Source organism: Ahaetulla prasina, chromosome 5 (assembly GCF_028640845.1).
Source record: "Ahaetulla prasina isolate Xishuangbanna chromosome 5, ASM2864084v1, whole genome shotgun sequence".
NCBI lineage: Eukaryota > Metazoa > Chordata > Lepidosauria > Squamata > Colubridae > Ahaetulla > Ahaetulla prasina.
The window spans coordinates 55,009,249-55,025,202 of record NC_080543.1 but is presented as its reverse complement, the minus strand read 5'-3'; positions in this window follow the sequence as shown (position 1 = coordinate 55,025,202).

The following is a 15,954-nucleotide window of genomic DNA, read 5'->3' as shown; positions in this document are numbered from 1 at the left end:
GGAAGACTAAGAGTTTCACAATTTTACCATGCCAGCAGCTTATATGATTCATCACAGCAGGAGATACTTTGAGGACTAATTTGCCTTTGTGGTATCCAGATTGAAAGGGAATAGTTATTATTATTGGTTTCTGAAAGTTAACCTGATGTTAGCAATATTTATCACTAGTTCATATATTTAGGTTGCAATCTTCATCTATTCTGACTTTAAACTATATTATAGAAACGCATGGCTGAAACATCTGTCCTAATTTTTAGATTTTTTACTTTTTCCCACTGTTTTTAAAGATCATGTCTAGTAAATAATGAATGCCTGCTTTTGTGGCATTTTAGTTGAGCCTAATATATATATATTGTCTGGAATATAAGAAATTTGCCTTAAGAAAGTTCAAAACATTCTTAAAGATCCATCTCACCCTGGGCACCATATTGAATTCTACAGTATAGTGCAATATTGGGTTTTCAATTTTAATTATATAGAATGTAAAGGATGTATGTTTGTGTTTTTATTTTTATAATTATAATTTACACTGAAGATGGCATTTAATTTCATTTTACCATGTGCAACGACAATAAACTAAACTAAACTAAACTAAACTAAACTAAGCCCCTCGTGGCTCCCAGGTGACACCTATCCTGCGCAGACTGCACTGGCTACCTGTGGCCTTCCGGGTGCGCTTCAAGGTGTTGGTGATCACCTTTAAAGCGCTCCATGGCATAGGGCCGGGCTATTTACGGGACCGCCTTCTGCTACCGAATACCTCTCACCGACCCGTGCGCTCTCACAGAGAGGGACTCCTCAGGGTGCCGTCAGCTAGGCAGTGTCGTCTGGCGACACCCAGGGGAAGGGCCTTCTCTGCGGGGGCTCCCGCCCTCTGGAACGAGCTCCCCCCAGGACTTTGCCAACTCTCGGACCTTAGAACCTTCCGTCGTGAACTTAAAACACACTTATTCAGGTGCGCAGGACTGGATTAGTTTTTTTAAATTTTAAATTTTAAATTTTGTACTGATTTTAATTGGTTTTGTTATTTTTAGTTAAATTGGCCGGTTAAATATTTCATTTTAAAATTATTTTAAATTTATTGTCTATCTATGTATTTTAATAAGGCTGTACACCGCCCTGAGTCCTTCGGGAGAAGGGCGGTCTAGAAATTTAATTAATAAATAAATAAATAAAATAAATAAGCTAAGCTAAACTAAGCTAAGCTAAGCTAAGCTAAACTAAACTAAACTAAACTAAACTAAACTAAACTAAACTAAACTAAACTAAACTAAACTAAACTAAACTATAGACGTTGGACTTGGTCTCTCTCCTACTGGACAAATACAGCTCTTATTCTTTGAGAGTTAATCACTCTGCTCAGTTGGATAGATTTTTCCTACAGCATTCATTTTTAGATTATCTTTACAGCTCATTTGCTAATTTTGTTAAGTATTTAGCAGCAAATGAATCAAGTAAAATTCCCACCCAGTCCCTTGCAAAATACATTAGATGATGATAATTATAACAAATGTTTAATACTGGAAATTGATTTGGATCACATTTATTTATTTATTTATTTATTTATTCAAATTTATATACCGCCCTATCTCCCGAAGGACTCAGGGCGGTTCACAGGCATATAAAACATGTATATACAATTAAAATAACTATTAAAAAACTTATTCTAATGCCAAATATTAAAAATAAATATCAATCTTAAAACCAAATTTAAAACCCTATAAATTTAAAATCTAAATTTAAAATCTAAGCCAGTCCTGCACAGATGAATAAATGCGCCTTGAGCTCATGACGGAAGGTTCGGAGGTCCGGAAGTTGACGGAGTCCTGGGGAGTTCGCTCCAGAGGGTGGGAGCCCCACAGAGAAGGCCCTTCCCCTGGGTGTCGCCAGACGACACTGCCTAGCTGACGGCACCCTGAGGAGTCCCTCTCTGTGAGAGCGCACGGGTCGGTGAGAGGTATTTGGTAGCAGTAGGCGGTCCCGTAGATAACCCGGCCCTATGCCATGGAGCGCTTTAAAGGTGGGTACCAACACCTTGGAGCGCACCGGAAGGCCACAGGTAGCCAGTGCAGTCTGCGCAGGATAGGTGTCATACGGAGCCACGAGGGCTCCTCTATAACCCGCGCAGCCGCATTCTGAACTAACTGCAGCCTCCGGATGCCCTTCAAGGGGAGCCCCATGTAGAGAGCATTGCAGTAATCCAGGCGAGACGTCACGAGGGCGTGAGTGACCGTGCATAGGGCATCCCGGTCTAGAAAGGGGCGCAACTGGCGCACCAGGCGAACCTGGTAAAAAGCTCTCCTGGAGACGGCCGCCAAATGATCTCCAAAAGACAGCCGTCCATCCAGGAGGACGCCCAAGTTGCGCACCCCTTCCATCGGGGCCAATGACTCGCCCCCAACAGTCAGCCGAGGACTCAGCTGACTGTACCGGGATGCCGGCATCCACAGCCACTCTGTCTTGGAGGGATTGAGCTTGAGCCTGTTTCTCCCCATCCAGACCCGTACGGCCTCCAAACACCGGGACAACACTTCGATAGCTTCATTGGGGTGGCCCGTGTGAAAAGTACAGCTGGGTGTCATCAGCGACAGCTGGTACCTCACACGAAGCCACTGATGATCTCACCCAGCGGTTCATATAGATGTTGAACAGAAGGCGAGAGGATCGACCCCTGCGGCACCCCTCAAGTGAGGCGCCCCGGAGCCGACCTCTGCCCCCCCGTCAACACCGTCTGCGACCGATCGGAGAGATAGGAGGAGAACCACCGATAAACGGTGCCTCCCACTCCCAATCCCCCCAACCGGCGCAGCAAGATACCATGGTCGATGGTATCAAAAGCCGCTGAGAGGTCTAACAGGACCAGGGCAGAGGAACATCCCCTATCCCTGGCCCTCCAGAGATCATCCACCAACGCGACCAAAGCCGGCTCAGTGCTGTAACCGGCCGAAGCCGGACTGAACGGGTCTAGATAGACAGTTTCATCCAGGTGTAAGGGAAACTGATATGCCACCATACTCTCTACAACCTTCGCCGCGAAGCGAAGGTTGGAGACCGGACGATAATTACCTAAAACAGCCGGGTCCAGGGAAGGCTTCTTGAGGAGGGGTCTCACCACCGCCTCTTTCAAGGCGGTCGGGAAGACTCCCTCCACCAAAGAAGCGCTTGTAATTGCCTGGAGCCAGCCTCGTGTCACCTCCTGAGTGGCCAGCACCAACCAGGAGGGGCACGGGTCCAGTAAACACGTGGTGGCATTCAACCTACCCAACAACCTGTCCATGTCCTCGGGAGCCACAGGGTCAAACTCATCCCATAAAATGTCACCAAGACCGCCCTCCGCCGTCTCACCCGCGTCACTACAATTCTGGTCCAGACCATTTTATTTATTTATTTATTTATTTATTTATTTATTATTTAAATTTGTATACCGCCCTTCTCCCGAAGGACTCAGGGCGGTTCACAGCCAAGTAAAAATGAATACATTGTAAATACAATTAAAATACTAATAAAAAACTTATTTGAATTGGCCACAATTAAAATTTAAAGATAAAACCCATTAAAAACCCATAACTTAAGAAAACTAACCCAGTCCAGCGCAGATAAATAAGTAAGTTTTGAGCTCATGTAAAGGTTCGGAGGTCCGGAAGTTGACGAAGTCCTGGGGAGTTCGTTCCAGAGGCGGAGCCCCACAGAGAAGGCCCTTCCCTGGGTGTCGCCAGGCGACACTGTCACCGACGGCACCCTGAGGAGTCCCTCTCTGTGAGAGCGCACGGGTCGGTGAGAGGTATTCGGTAGCAGCAGGCGGTCCCGTAAGTAACCCGCCCTATGCCATGGGCGCTTTAAAGGCGTTCACCAACACCTTGAAGCGCACCCGAAGGCCACAGGTAGCCAGTGCAGCCTGCGCAGGATAGGTGTCACTCGGGAGCCACGAGGGCTCCTCTATCACCAGCGCAGCTGCATTCTGGACCAACTGCAGCCTCGGATGCCCTTCAAGGGAGCCCCATGTAGAGAGCATTGCAGTAGTCCAGACGAGACGTCACAAGGGCGTGAGTGACTGTGCACAAGGCATCCCGGTCTAGAAAGGCGCAACTGGCGCACCAGGCGAACCTGGTGGAAAGCTCTCCTGGAGCGGCCGTCAAATGATCTTCAAAAGACAGCCGTGCATCCAGGAGAACACCCAAATTGCGCACCTTCCATCGGGGCCAATGACTCGCCCCAACAGTCAGCCGAGGACTCAGCTGACTGTACCGGGATGCCGCATCCACAGCCACTCCGTCTTGGAGGATTGAGCTTGAGCCTGTTTCTCCCCATCCAGACCCGACGGCTTCCAAACACCGGGACAGCACTTGATAGCTTCATTGGGGTGGCCGGTGTGGAAAAGTACAGCTGGGTGTCATCAGCGTACAGCTGGTACCTCACACGAAGCCACTGATGATCTCACCCAGCGGCTTCATATAGATGTTGAACAGAAGGCGAGAGAATCACCCCGCGGCACCCCACAAGTGAGGCGCCCGGGTGACCTCTGCCCCCGTCAACACCGTCTGCGACGGTCGGAGAGATAGGAGGAGAACCACCGATAAACGGTGCCTCCACTCCCAATCCTCCAACCGGCGCAGCAGGATACCATGGTCGATGGTATCAAAAGCCGCTGAGAGGTCTAATAGGACCAGGGCAGAGGAATAACCCCTATCCCTGGCCCTCCAGAGATCATCCACCAACGCGACCAAAGCCGTCTCAGTGCTGTAACCGGTCGGAAGCCGGACTGAACGGGTCCAGATAGACAGTTTCCTCCAGGTGCAGGGGAAACTGATATGCCACCATACTCTCTACAACCTTCGCCGCGGCGGGTTGGAGACCGGACGATAATTACCTAAAACAGCCGGGTCCAGGAAGGCTTCTTGAGGAGGGCCTCACCACCGCCTCTTTCAAGGCGGCGGAAGACTCCTCCAACAAGGAAGCACTCGTAATCCCTGGAGCCAGCCTCGTGTCACCTCCTGAGTGGCCAGCACCAGCCAGGAGGGGCACGGGTCCAGTAAACACGTGGTGGCATTCAATCTACCCAGCAACCTGTCCATGTCCTCGGAGTCACAGGGTCAAACTCATCCCAAACAACATCACCAAGACCGCCTCAGATACCCCGCCTGATCGCCACAATTTTGGTCCAGGCCGTCCCTAAGCTGAACGATTTTATCGTATAGATAACCGTTAAACTCCTCAGCACGTCCCCGCAACGGGTCATCCCGCTCCCCCTGGTGAAGGAGGGGGCGGGTCACCCGGAACAGGGCAGCTGGGCGGGTATCTGCCGACGCAATGAGGGGGGGGGCGTAGGGACGCCTCGCTTCCCTCAGTGCCACTAGGTAGGTCCTAGTATAGGATCTAACTAGTGTCCGATCAGCCTCTGAACGGCTGGACCTCCAGGAACTCTCTAGGCGTCTTCTCCGGCGTTTCATCCCCCTCAGCTCCTCGGAGAACCAAGGAGCCGGTTGGGATCTGCGCCGGGTCAGAGGCCGCAAAGGCACGACACGGTCTAAAGCCCCAGCCGCAGCCCGTTCCCAGGCTGCAGCTAGTTCCTCTGCCGTGCCGTGAGCCAGACCCTCAGGAAGTGGCCCAAGCTCCGTCCGAAACCTCTGGGTCCATCAGGCGCCTGGGAAGGTACCACCGTAATGGTTCCGTCTCCCTGCGGTGTTGGGTAGCGGTCAGAAAGTCCAGGCGAAGGAGAGAGTGATCTGACCATGACAAAGGTTCAATGACTATTTCCTTTAAGTCCAGATCTCTCAACCACTGACCAGAGACAAAATCAGGTCCAGTGTGCCTCCCCGATGTGAGTGGGGCCATCCACTACTTGAGTCAGGTCCAAGGCCGTCATGGAGGCCAAGAACTCCCGAGCTACTGTCGATGACGAGCCGGCAGATGGCAAGTTAAAGTCCCCATGACTAACAGTCTGGGGTCTCCACTGCCACCCCGCAAGCACCTCCAGGAGCTCGGGCAGGGCAGCTGTCACGCAGCAAGGAGCCAGGTACGCCACCAGCAAGCCCATCTGACATCTATGACCCCACCTCACAAAGAGGGATTCACACCGCAATCTGAGGTACAGTGGTCTCCTCGGCTCTAGACTCTTTAATAGCAACCGCCACCCTCCACCCCTACCCTGGGCCTCGGCTGATGAATGCACGGAAACCCGTGGGCACATCTCGACCAGGGCACACCCCTTCAGTGCCCAATGAATCAGATCATGTATTAGGGGGCCTTATTGGCCACGGACCGTGCGTTGCATAACATCAGACGAGGCCCAGGCTCTGAGGGTCTTGACCATCCGGGAACGGGAGAAGTCAGATCGGGCACGCGATCGCCTGCAAACATCGAACGCGTGACCCCTATGTCGATACGATCCCCTTCCGCCATATCTGCCCCTCCCACCTACCGTGCAAATAGACTCACCTCACACAAAGGAACACACTTCATAACCTCCGAACCCATTTGATAGTCGCCACGAGCATGCGCTGGAACTGGTTTCCTCCCGACGGGCTACCCCTCACCCACCCTAACCCTCCACCCCCACCCACTACCTCCCTCCAACCCAGACCCGCCAGTTCCCACCCTCCCCTTAAGATTCCCATTAAAATTCCCTTTAAAAACCCTATTAAATTCCCTTTAAAAACCCTATTAAAATAAGACCATCCCGAAGCTGAACGATTTTATCGTATAGATAACCGTTAAACTCCTCAGCACGTCCCTGCAACGGGTCATCCCGCTTCCCCTGATGTAAGAGGGAGCGAGTCACCCGAAACAGGGCGGCTGGGCGGTTATCTGCCGATGTAATGAGGGAGGAGGCGAGAACGCCGCTTCCCTCAATGCCACTAGGTAAGTCCTAGTATAGGACTTCACTAGTGTCCGATCAGCCTCTGAACGGCTGGACCTCCAGGAACTCTCTAGGCGTCTTCTCCGGCGTTTCATCCCTCTCCGCTCCTCGGAGAACCAAGGAGCCGGTTGGGACCTGCGCCGGGTCAGAGGCCGCAAAGGCACGACACGGTCTAAAGCCCCAGCCGCAGCCCGCTCCCAGGCTGCAGCTAGTTCCTCTGCCGTGCCGTGAGCCAGACCCTCAGGTAGTGGCCCAAGCTCCGTCCGAAACCTCTCTGGGTCCATCAGGCGCCTGGGACGGTACCATCGTAATGGTTCCGTCTCCCTGCGGTGTTGGGTAGCGGTCGGAAAGTCCAGGCGAAGGAGAGTGATCTGACCATGACAAAGGTTCAATGACTATTTCCTTTAAGTCCAGATCTCTCAACCACTGACCAGAGACAAAATCAGGTCCAGTGTGCCTCCCCCGGTGTGAGTGGGGCCATCCACTACTTGAGTCAGGTCCAAGGCCGTCATGGAGGCCAAGAACTCCCGAGCTACCGTCGATGACGAGCCGGCAGATGGCAAGTTAAAGTCCCCATGACTAAAGTCTGGGGTCTCCACTGCCACCCGGCAAGCACCTCCAGGAGCTCGGGCAGGGCAGCTGTCACGCAGCAAGGAGCCAGGTACGCCACCAGCAAGCCCATCTGACATCTATGACCCCACCTCACAAGAGGATTCACACCCGGCAATCTGAGGTACAGTGGTCTCCTCGGCTCTAGACTCTCTTTAATAGCAACCGCCACCCTCCACCCCTACCCTGGGCCTCGGCTGATGAATGCACGGAAACCCGGTGGGCACATCTCGACCAGGGCACACCCCTTCAGTGCCCAACCAGGTCTCCGTAACGCCTATAATATCCGCGGCACCCCTGAATCAGATCATGTATTAGGGGGCCTTATTGGCCACGGACCGTGCGTTGCATAACATCAGACGAGGCCCAGGCTCTGAGGGTCTTGACCATCCGGGAACGGGAGAAGTCAGATCGGGCACGCGATCGCCTGCAAACATCGAACGCGTGACCCCTATGTCGATACGATCCCCTTCCGCCATATCTGCCCCTCCCACCTACCGTGCAAATAGACTCACCTCACACAAAGGAACACACTCCCCCATAACCTCCGAACCCATTTGATAGTCGCCACGAGCATGCGCTGGAACTGGTTTCCTCCCGACGGGCTACCCCTCACCCACCCTAACCCTCCACCCCCACCCACTACCTCCCTCCAACCCAGACCCGTCAGTTCCCACCCTCCCCTTAAGATTCCCATTAAAATTCCCTTTAAAAACCCTATTAAATTCCCTTTAAAAACCCTATTAAAATAAGACCATCCCGAAGCTGAACGATTTTATCGTATAGATAACCGTTAAACTCCTCAGCACGTCCCTGCAACGGGTCATCCCGCTTCCCCTGATGTAAGAGGGAGCGAGTCACCCGAAACAGGGCGGCTGGGCGGTTATCTGCCGATGCAATGAGGGAGGAGGCGTAGCTACGCCTCGCTTCCCTCAATGCCACTAGGTAAGTCCTAGTATAGGACTTCACTAGTGTCCGATCAGCTTCCGAACGGCTAGACCTCCAAGAACTCTCTAGGCGTCTTCTCCGGCGCTTCATCCCTCGCAGCTCCTCGGAGAACCAAGGAGCCGGTTGGGACCTGTGCCGGGTCAGAGGCCGCAAAGGCACGACCGCAACAAGTTCCTCAGCCGAGCCGTGGGCCAGACCCTCAGGAAATGGCCCAAGCTCCGTCCGGAACCCCTCCGGGTCCATCAGGCGCCTGGGACGGAACCAACGTATCGGCTCCGTCTCCCTGCGATGGGGAATAGCGGTCAGAAAGTCCAGGCGAAGAAGAGAGTGATCTGACCATGACATATTGTAACCAGATTGAATTTGCTTGATCTTCCTGTAGTGATGATTGATATTATTTTTAATTTGTTGTTGACTATCTTTATTTTATTTCCATTTACTTTCTTTCATTATTACATCACAATAATTATTATTACTACACTTACTTTCCATATCAATTTTTATTTTGAATGTTACCATAGGTGTTTCATTTTTCCCCATTTTGTAGCTCCTTTCATTGCATTTGTTATTATAAATAGTAGTTGATTTAGTAGCATACAAATGGAACAAATAAATATACATTACATCTCAATTTATATTCTGAGCTTGGGGATTATAATGCTGGCAATATAAGATTAAGATATAAATCTATAGTAACACTTTTCTTTGTCAAGTGAATTATGGTTAAATCCATAAAACTATTATACTTGAGAAACAAGAACAGATTTGTTGAATGCTACTGCTGGATCTGCCAACTCATAGAGCCTCTGAATTTGATTCGAGCTTCACAAGAGCTCTATAAGATATATTAGGTTGAGATATTGTAAATAATTAGATATGTTTGATCATGACTCTCTCTCTTCAGCCAGAAATATTGAATTTAGTGAAAGAAGCAAAAAAGGCATGCGTTTAACTGGATCCCCTAAATCTTGAATCATAGTATTATATATAACTTTCAACTAGTACAGCATTTTAGAAACCCTTATTTAGTATAAATGTTCCTTCCTGGGCCCATATGGAATACTCTTATTTAGTATCTTCATATGGTCCAATTACTCAAAAAACTGAAGACTTGATGTTACTTGAAAATTATATATGAGATAAAAATCTAATAAATAAATAAATAAATGTATTGCTTATAGACATAGATAATTATGATGAAATATGTTCATACTGTATTGGACTGTGATCTAACAATCATATACATATATGAGAAGCTCCTATATGTGGGTTTTTTTTTACTGCACTACCTTTTTAATGTTTCATTTGCAGTTTTAGTTTTTCTTTTTATTCTGATTTATTAAATAAATGAAAGCAAATATGAAAAAAGAGACCTGTCCCCAGAATTGCAGTGTTTTTCCATTCCTAGCCCTACTCCCAGACAGCGCAAACCATGGTCCAAATATGATAGATAAAATAATGAGGTGTTCCTGTATTCATAGTTTTTCAAAGAATTTTGAACTCATACCACTAGAGTCAGTAGTATAAATGAATTTTTAGTCTGTACAATGGTCAGAAAAAATGAGAGATTAAAAACAAGAGTTGGATTTCCCACCTATTACAATGATTTCATTTTATCCTCAGAAAAATGAAATGGATAATTATTGGTAATTTTGTTAAGATCACTTGATGCAAGCCTAAAAGAAGTCTAAATAAGCACACTCAAATTGTGTATAGTTTAATTTAATATATTTAGCCTCATCAGATATTTTCATATGCAATAATCTATTAATTAAAACTTTTAGACTTTTATTTTAATGTAAAGCAATTTGGGTTTGTTCATTCAGCTTTTACAGACAAAAAGTGCTAGAATTCAGCTTACCCTCCACCTCTACCTAATGTTGCTTTCTTCTCAATAAAAAATTATATCCAGACAAATCAAAATCTTAAGTATTAAGTCTAAAAGGAATAGCATCTGTTTAGGCAAGGTTGACAAACAAGCAGCTAATGAACTGAGAGTGTGTCTGTAACTAGAAGTATGAAATTGAATGTAAACAGATTTGTCAGAGTCCATTCCTCAAACACTGCTATATTCAGTCCATGTTTGCACTGAAATGTTGGGTACATGAGGAAAGCTTTGTCCTGTTTCTGCTTATAATGAACATCTTCTTAGTTTACAATGTCTGATGTCATGGTGGCAAGACAGGAAGGTAAAGTGACTTAGCAGGAATAGAATAGAATAGAATAGAATTTTATTGGCCAAGTGTGATTGGACACACAAGGAATTTGTCTTGGTGCATATGCTCTCAGTGTACATAAAAGAAAAGTTACGTTCATCAAGGTACAACATTTACAACACAATTGATGATCAATATATCAATATAAATCATAAGGATTGCCAGCAACAAGTTATAGTCATACAGTCATAAGTGGAAAGAGATTGGTGATGGGAACTATGAAACGATTAATAGTAGTGCAGATTCAGTAAATAGTCTGACAGTGTTGAGGGAATTATTTGTTTAGCAGAGTGATGGCCTTCGGGAAAAAACTGTTCTTGTGTCTAGTTGTTCTGGTGTGCAGTGCTCTATAGCGTCGTTTTGAGGGTAGGAGTTGAAACAGTTTATGTCCAGGATGCGAGGGATCTGCAAATATTTTCACGGCTCTCTTCTTGATTCGTGCAGTATACAGGTCCTCAATGGAAGGCAAGTTGGTAGCAATTATTTTTTCTGCAGTTCTAATTATCCTCTGAAGTCTGTGTTTTTCTTGTTGGGTTGCAGAAGTGAGGGGATCCAAGGAAATGGGAGCCTGGGAGAAACAAGAATTCCTGTCAGTGGGAAAGTACCTGTCCCAAGTTGCAGGATGACTAAAACAAATAGTTTGCATTGCTAATGACAGAGCTGAGCCAAAAGTGAATGTGTTCAATTAAACTATAGCTGAAGTCAGGTAAGCTTATCAACTTTCAGTGAAAGCTGGTGCTGATCCCAGATCAGATCAAGAGGCCTCACCAGTTGAATATTAACTGTAAGCCTTAAGATCTTCCAAGGAATAAAAAATATCTCTACCCCACTTCTAGAAGAAGATGCTGCTGCTGCTGCTGCTGCTGCTAATAATAATAATAATAATAATAATAATAATAATAATAATAATAATAATAATAATAATAATAATAATAATAATAATAATAATATTGGAAGCAGATAACATCTTGAATGGAAAAGTCAAAAAGTCAACGCAAAAAGAATACATCAGGAGGGTCCGCAAATATTAAAATCAAAGCTGAATTCTGGAAACATAATTAAAGGCATTAATTCATGGGCAGTTCCAGTGATACGCTACTCAGCTGGAATCATCAACTGGACTTTGGCTGAACTAGAAAACCTAGACTGGAAAATGCACAAACTTTTGAATATGTACCATACTTTACATCCACAAAGTGACATCGACAGGTTGTACTTGCCAAGAAAAATAGGGGGCAGAGGGTTACAGCAAATCCATCAAACTGTGGAAGAAGAAAAACAAAGTTTGAATGATCATGTGAACCAAAGTACAGAAAAATTGCTGCAGGCTGTAAAAACAGAGAACATTATAAAAACAACAGAAACAAAGGCAGAATATAAGGAAAAACAGCTGAATGACAGATTAAATAGATGGAAAAACCAAAGCTTGGACAGCATGAACAGCATTTGAAAAACATTGAAGGAAAAAGTGATGACAACTTTACATGGGCATGGCTTAAGATGAGACCCATCAAGAAAGAAATGGCAAGTTTAATACTCACTGCTCAAGAACAAACACTGCAAACTAATGCCATGAAAGCAAAGATACAAAAATCCACCGACAATCCAAACTGCTGATTTTGCAACAACAAAGTCAAAACTTTTAATATGTGAATGCAGCAAAATCGCACGAAACTGATTACAAAGCTAGACACGACCGAGTTGCTAAATTAATCCACCTGTTATTAAGTAAAAAATACCACTTGCCTGTATCCAAAAAGTCATGGGAACATAAAGTGGAAAAAGTTATAGAAAATGAGAAGGTGAAGATCTTGTGGGACTTTCGAATACAGATGAATTGTCACTTGGAACACAACATGCCAGATATCACAGTTGTGGAAAACCAAAATGTACAATTTATTGACATCGCGGTACCAGGAGATGCCAGAGTCGAAGAAAAAGAACTGGAAAAAATCATGAAATATTGCGACCTGGCCATCGAAACTACACGGCTATGGATGAAACACGTAACAGTGATACCCATTGTCATCGGGGCACTTGGTACCCTGTCCAAGAATTTTATAAGATACATCAACAAATTGCAACTTCCTGCAATAACACCAGCAGAACTGCAAAAAACTGCGCTACTTGGAACATCATATATCTTAAGAAGGTACTTGGTTGATACCTAGAATGCTGGCAGCAACCCGTATCAACCATTAGCACCAGTCAATGGTATTTGTGATGCCTTTTTGAATGTTCAGTTGACTGAGTTTCATGTTTAATGAATAAAGAGAATAATAATAATAATAATAATAATAATAATAATAATAATAATAATAATAATAATAATAATAATAATAATAATAATAGCAGCAGCAGCATATGCACCAAGACAAATTCCTTGTGTGTCCAATCACACTTGGCCAATAAAAAAATTATATTCTCTTCTAAAATGGACAGCTAACATCAAAAACGTCATCAAAAAAGCACAACAAAGAATGTTCTTTCTGTGCCAACTGAGAAAGCTCAAACTGCCCAAGGAGCTGCTGATACAGTTCTACAGAGGAATTATTGAGTCTGTCATCTGCACCTCTATAACTGCCTGGTTTGGTTTTGCAACCCAACAAGACAGACACAGACTTCAGAGGATAATTAGAACTGCAGAAAAAACAATTGCTACCAACCTGCCTTCCATTGAGGACCTGTATACTGCACGAGTCAAAAAGAGGGCTGTGAAAATGTTTACAGACCCCTCACTTCCTGGACATAAACTATTTTAACTCCTACCCTCAAAGCGACACTATAGAGCACTGCACCCAGAACAACTAGATACAAAAAGTTTTTCCCCGAATGCCCTCACTCTGCTAAACAAATAATTCCCTCAACACTATTTACTAAATGTGCACTACTAATCTTGTCATTGTTCCCATCACCCATCTCCTCATTATGACTGTATGACTGTAACTTTGTTGCTTGTATCCTTACGATTTATATTGATATTGATTGTTTCCTGATTGCTTATTTGTACCCTATGACTATCATTAAGTGTTGTACCTTATGATTCTTGATGAACATATCTTTTCTTTTATGTACGCTGAGAGCATATGCACCAGGACAAATTCCTTGTGTGTCCAATCACACTTGGCCAATAAAAAATTCTATTCTATTCTATAAACCTCTGATCCAAGAAGCCTGAAATCTTCCATCCTCTCTTTGTGAACTCTCGCCCGAGGAAATTGTGATACTTCTCAGCTTTTCTTACTAATATTGGATCCACAGTTGGGAAAGATGTTTGTGATTATAGTACAGAAATGTAAAATTCGAGATAGTTTGGTTTCTGGTGTCTAATGATATCTGTAGTATTATTTTATCTGTAAAATCAGATCAGTTATCTGTAGTATAACTTTAGTGTTTTGGATACTGTTCAGATAATGAAACAGTGTACTAAAATTGGAATTAGTTGTATTTGTTTAATTAGGTGAAGTTTCAACTTTTCAATGCTTAATTTGGTCAAACCATGGCAAGTGAAGAGAAATGAAGGGTTTTTTTTCATTTCTGTTCTGAAATTGAAATAATAGCATTCATGTTTCCTCTTTTTTCTTGCCAACATGCCAGATTGAGTCTCAAAAGTAAATCTTATGTTGCATAAGGTGAGAAAAGCATCACCTGAGCAAGAGAAAAGGATTAGGAAATAGTACTGTTTGGCTTTACAAAGAAAGTATGTAGAAACCCAAGGGATTAAAAATAACTGTGTTGATTGATTTCTCACTTTTCAAAGGCATTTTATGCATTTTATGCACACTGCATTATGTATCACTATCACAGTTGGGATGACCTATATCAAATGGATTGCTTCAATTATCTTCAATTTAGGATAATTAAGAGTCACAAGAGTTCTAAAGTGATCTATGAAAGGGACTGCTACTGCTCTTGACAGCATTACTAAAACAGAGATTGACAGTTTATCTGGCTGCATCTTGAATTCTTAATAGCTAGTCATAGGCACTAGAACTGAAAATGGCTGATGTTTTAAACCACCCTGCCATTACAATATTTTTACAAGTTTTTTATTTTTAGTTGATGGTGGTACTGTCAACCCTGAAAAATGACAGTAGAGTAGAACAGAGTAGAGTAGGATAGGATAGGATAGGATAGGATAGGATAGAATAGAATAGAATAGAATAGAATTTTATTTTGTTCAGAAAGTACCTCAAATGAACTGGCTTGTAACTGGCTCATTGAACAAAACTGTCATCAAGAGATTGTGTTACTGATTTCATGAAGCAATACAACTGAATGGACAGAATGTAGATTAGTCTAAATCAAAGATGAAATAAACTGAGGGTAACCTAAAGGTTGTATGAACTATTATCAATCCATAGTGATTTATTTACAGAACAACACAATAACGGAGTTGGAAGGGACATTGGAGGTTTCTAGTCCAACCCTCTGCTTAAGCAGGAAACCTGTACCATTTCAGAAAAATTGTTGTCCAATCTCTTCTTAAAAACCTCCAGTGTTGGAGCACCCACAATTTCTGGAGGAAAATCATTCCATTAATTAATTGTTCTAATTGTCAAGAAATTTATCCTTTGTTCTTGGTTAATTGTCTCTTTAATTGTCTCAGGTGCTTTGGAGAATAGTTTGACCCTGTCTCCTTTGTGGCAGTGCCTTAGATATTGGAATGCCGCTATCATGTCAGCCTTAGTTCTTCTTTCCATTAAACTAGACATACCCAATTCCTGAAACCATTCTTTGTATGTTTTAGCCTCTAATCTCCTAATCATCTTTGTTGCTCTTCTCTGCACTCTTTCTAGAGCCTCAACATCCATATTGTGGTAAGCAAAACTGGATGCAATATTCCAAGTGTGGTCTTACCACAGCATTATAAAGTAGTATTAGCACCTCACATGATCTTGATTCTGTTCCTCAGTTAATACAGCCCAGGACTGTGTTGGTTTTTTTGTCATCTGCAACACACTACTGGCTCATATTTAAGTGATTATCTACTAGGACTCCAAGATCCCTCTTGCAGTTACTCCTATTGAGCCAGTACCACCTATTCTATACCCGTGCATTGGTTTTTCTTGCCTAAATGTAGAAGTTTATTTTTCTCACGATTGAACTTCTTTTTGTTAGATAGGGTCCAGTGTTCAAGTCTGTCAAGACTTCTTCTGTATCTTGAACTTATATTCGAGTCTTGGCTATTCCTGCCAACTTGGTGTCCTCTGCAAATTTGATGAGGTCCCCTTCTATGCCCTTGATGAAGATATTGAAGAGTACCGGGCCTAAGGCAGAGACTTGGGGTACCCCACTGCATGCTTCCCTCCATGTAGATGCAAT